Below are 4,896 nucleotides of genomic sequence, written 5' to 3'. Positions count from 1 at the left end.
AAAAAAAAAAAAAAGCCATCTTATAGTAAAGACAAACTAGGCTCATTCTTGTTTCTGATTTAATAATCCTAAATTAAATAAAAATGTTTCTGGAAGATTGGGCTATGCTCCATCTGTAACCTTAACTACAACTGGTTTTGTATTAACTGTTCCAGGAAATGGTAACCATGGCTTTGTTTCCAAAAGTCTTTGGAACCATCTTGCAACCCTACCTTTGTTTCAAAAGGTTGTTATGACTACCTTATTATGACTATCTTACAATCATGTCTTTGTTTCAGGAGGTCATTATGACTAGCTCAAAATGCTTATGTTCTGCTCCTGCAACCTGGCCTGTTTTGCCCACCAAACTCCACCCCCCCCCCATTTGAACTATCAGACCTTCTGTTTGTCACATCCAATGCTGATCTGTTGAACACCACCATTAGGGGGAAGTAGCCCATGCACACAAATAAAAAGTTTGCTTTAATTAATTAATTTGACCATGATGGTTTGGGTTGGTAGTCTTTCTCCTCATACTTTTGAGATTAACAGTTAGGCTCTTCCAGACTCAAGTTATTTTCAATCCTTCTTTAGCCCTGAAATTCTACCATAAACTCACAATCATTCCTAGACCAGCCTTCCATTCCTTTTCTTGCCCCTCAACCCCTTAGAAGCCATGTCATATTGCTACAAGGAACTTTCTAGGAACTAGATTGCAAAATGATAATAGAACAGATCTGGAAAGAAGACAATAGCAATGAAGTCAATGAGGGCTGTGGCTATAGCTCAGTGGTACAGCCTGCCTGACACAGAAAGCCCTGGTTTCAATCCTTAGCATTCTTCATACAGCTAAAATGCTAAAGATTTTAGTAGAATCCCATGTCCATGGCACCTGGCATATGTAAATTTACCATACCTCTTGTTTCACCTCTGTCTTTGACACTGGGTCTCCTGCCTTGAACTCTGATGGCAGCCGACTTCTTGAATTTCATGTTTCTAAGCCACAGAAAACAACTTGTTCTCGATTTTTGTTTTTGTTTGGTTTGTTTGTTTTTATTTTACAAGCTAAGAAATGTATTCTCTTCAAGTGCAGTTCTTTGGGGTTAGCACCTTCTCCAAGATCTGATACCAAAGGAACAATGTCTTAGTCCTTAATATTAATGCCTCCTTAGAAAAAGATACAGTAATGATGCCTTCTCTGTGAGTTAGTTCAAATAGTCAGGGGGAGTATGTGTGAAGGAACTTGAGCATGGAATCCTGTAGAAATCCAAGGAACACATGTCAGGACTGCTCCCTGGAGGTGCTAGACCTCCTCCAATAGACTGTTCTTTGTGGAGACTGTGGAGAGCTACATCATGACAGGTGCATGCCATGTAATAACATTTAATTAAGCAAAGGCTTCTTTGTTACTGCTTTATGACATTTTTTTTTAAATTTGGCTCAGATGTAATGCTATGGTCAGGATCTCCTATGGTTTGCATGACACTTCAAGTTAAAATATTTTTGGTAGATTTTCAGCATTTCACTATTAGAAAAAAGGGGCTGTTTTTACTGGTAGAATACAAGCAATGAGAAGAAAGACTAGCTGACACTAAGGAAGAAGAGAAAGGCCACCGTTGGCAGTGGAGTCACAGCTGGTAGGAGCCATTGCAGATCTCTGACAGACAGACATGTTTTTATCTTCTTTTCCCTCCAAGGATTTAAATGTGAGGTTATACTCAAAGCATGTTTCACAAATGGATAAAATTGCTACCACTCACTCTAATTTCCTTGGCTAAAAGTCTTATACACAATTTGTGACTTCATTATCACCAGACAGACAGTTTTGCAAACCTCTAAGCCTTTGAGGAATGGTCTGGTAGTCTTTTGACGATGTTCATTTTGCATCATGGTTGAGTGTTAGGCATCATTTGTATGAGATAAATTTTATTTAAGTTTTAGGGTCAGTTTGTTTAAGAAACAATATTACATTCTGAAGAAGTTTTGGTACAAATACAAATGAATGTCTCAGAATATAACAATTTCTGAAAATTAAGACAAGAAAATTATGCCCAGGATGAGACATGTATTTAAGCAACTACAGTGTTTTAGTATTCTGTAGAAATCTTCAAAATTATTTTTATTTTGAAATGATATGTGCAGTAGTATTTCTTAGGTTCTAATTTTTATAATGTATACTTTAGGAGTATCTAAATGCATGAGTCTATTGTATAAACTGGTGATGGCAGTTGGTATGTTTCTTAATATGAATTAATTTGATAAATTCAATAGGAAGAAATTGATAAGTTATGATTTTTCTACCTCTACATAAAACTCCTTTTGAACTCTGATTCTGTGTTTCTAAAGGTGTTAAACCTTTAGAATGTTGTAAAAATTAATATTTTTTCCATATTGCAATTTCCTTATCTGTCGAATGAGATGTTTTTAAAGATGAAGTACTTGAACTTGTATGCAGAGTATATGGTAAGCATGTCATAAATACCAGCCATTGTATTTACTTAAGACACCTAACTTTCACATGAGACCTCATATCACTCAATGAGATTTCCCTCTATGTTTTAAAGATGTAACAACAATGAAGATAATTTTAATTTCATGTTCAGTGTTAAATATTTTTACCAAATAAAATCTATTTATCAAATGCAAACTATATTTCCAATTGTTTGTAGATCAATAGTCTTTTCTTAATTATTGTTTATTTGTAGTTAAAGGTTTTAAGCTTTTTTATTTAAACATTTTAATACAATATGTTGATAATATTTACTTCCCTCCTGTAATTTCTCTGAACCCCTTATCACCTCCCCACCCAGCCAACTTCTTGTCTCCCCTCTCTTTCTTCCCCTCTTAAAAACAATACAACCCTCCAATCCTAGGAAACTCAAAACAAACTAATTAAAAGAAAATCAAAATGACAAAATATATTAAAAAAGAAAGAAACTCACAGATAACCAATTGGTTATCCAATGCCAGCAAACCCTGAAAACATATGCATAATTAATAATGTACTGAGCAGGTTATATTTAGGAATATGTATGGATATATATATGTATGTGTATATATATGTATGTACACATACATATATGCATCCATATATATATTCATATATATATGTATATATATATGCAGTAATAATTAGTTTTAAAAAGGCCATGAATTTGAAGGACAAGAAGAAAGGGTATATGGGGGGCTTGGATGGAGAGAAGGGAAGATAAAATGTGATTAAGATATAAACTCAAAAATTAAAAGATTAAATAAATAAACACACAAATAAATAAATAAAAACATGGAGTATATTTTGTATTGTCCAACTACTCCTGTGTATGGGACCTGCCGTAGAGTGTGATTGATTTCTTCAGTGACACTCCATTAAAGGAAACTTATTGTCCCTTTCCTCACAGGTATTAAGTGTACTCCCTCCCCCCTCATTTCCTTCCTGTGTTTGAACTAAATTTCTTAGCACTTTGTGGTGCTTCGATCTTTCATCTAATATAAGAAGCAAACTTCCGGTATTTAAAATGTTAGCTCATAACACCCTGCATAATTCACTAAAATGTTTTGGAAAGATGCTTCCAAATCCTGAAATCTATAACTCCAGTCAAATTTGAGGATGGAGTGTTATCTGTGGATGGACAAAATTTAGCTTTTCTCCTTTGGTATACCAGATGTTCTGCAAACATTTATTAACCATTGACTGTATTCTGAGTACTGAAGGTTCAAGCTAAATAGATGGACTCACTTAAGTAGTCTACAGTAGTATAGTGACTTTTTACAAGAGTGTTGTCTTAAAACACTCTTTGTCCCCAGAGCTTTCCTTTTGGGTCTTGGGATTCTACAACTTGCTGTATGCAAATGACTTTGTCCCACAGTTAAAATTGTTTTCAGTTAATCCCTGGTTTTTGTTGTTATTGTTGTTGTTTTTCTTTTTGATGATTAGAATGGGATCACATCTACACCTTTTCATTCTCTGCAAATTCTCATGAAGAGGACCAATGTACAGATGTCTAAAATCATGTCATATCTATTCACCTTGCATATTGGGCTTCTTCCCTGTGTGTGCTGTGAACTATGACCTGAGCCTATAAAGTGGCATCTAAAGTGACTTTTAAAAATCATCCTGCTGAAATTGGAGAAAGAGTAGGAAAGTTATGACTTTTCTGTGCTTTTGAAAACTTTCCTAAAGAACCAATGAATTGTAGGAAAACAGGATCAGTGTGAAATGTATAGAATGGAGAGATTTTTGTCTGTGTTCAGAAGGCTGAACACAGAGGAGCTGATGGTGGACAAATGGTGGTGCTTCTGCAGAGAGGCACCTCACAGGGCAGAGTTCTGGTGCCTCACTCTTCACACTGGCCTTGCACACATTAGGGTTCTTTCCTATCTTCATTTCTCTCCCGTGAAGGTCCCATTGATACTGCTATTATCTGCTCCTATGACTTAAAGGGCTATAGTTTTACAATTGTCATATTGAAATTCCTGGTTTATTTTCTTTAAATCCTTTCATTAGGGGATATGGTATACAGCAAACTGTAGAAACCAAACCGTCTTTGACCTGAGCATAACTGTAAAAAAATGAAGCAGAGAAAAATCTATATAGACTAAAGTAGTTTGTAGCTTTCATTAAAAATATATCAAACTTCAACACCATAACTATGCTAAGAAATGATATTTGAGAATAAAATGGCTTTCTCAGAATGGTGTTAACCTCTGTTGTTCAAAGACTGCAAATTCAATCTCTTTCTCAACTTCTCCAAAAATTTGGCTACAAAGTTCTAGAATGGAACCATAGATGTGCCTAAGTTGTAAGTGTTTTTATTTTCTCACTCAGTCTCTCTTATTACATATTGATATGTAAGGTCTTCTTCTTCTTCTTCTTCTTCTTCTTCTTCTTCTTCTTCTTCTTCTTCTTCTTCTTCTTCT

Source organism: Mastomys coucha, unplaced genomic scaffold (assembly GCF_008632895.1).
Source record: "Mastomys coucha isolate ucsf_1 unplaced genomic scaffold, UCSF_Mcou_1 pScaffold20, whole genome shotgun sequence".
Classification (NCBI taxonomy): Eukaryota; Metazoa; Chordata; class Mammalia; order Rodentia; family Muridae; genus Mastomys; species Mastomys coucha.
Note: the sequence above shows the minus strand (reverse complement) of the source record.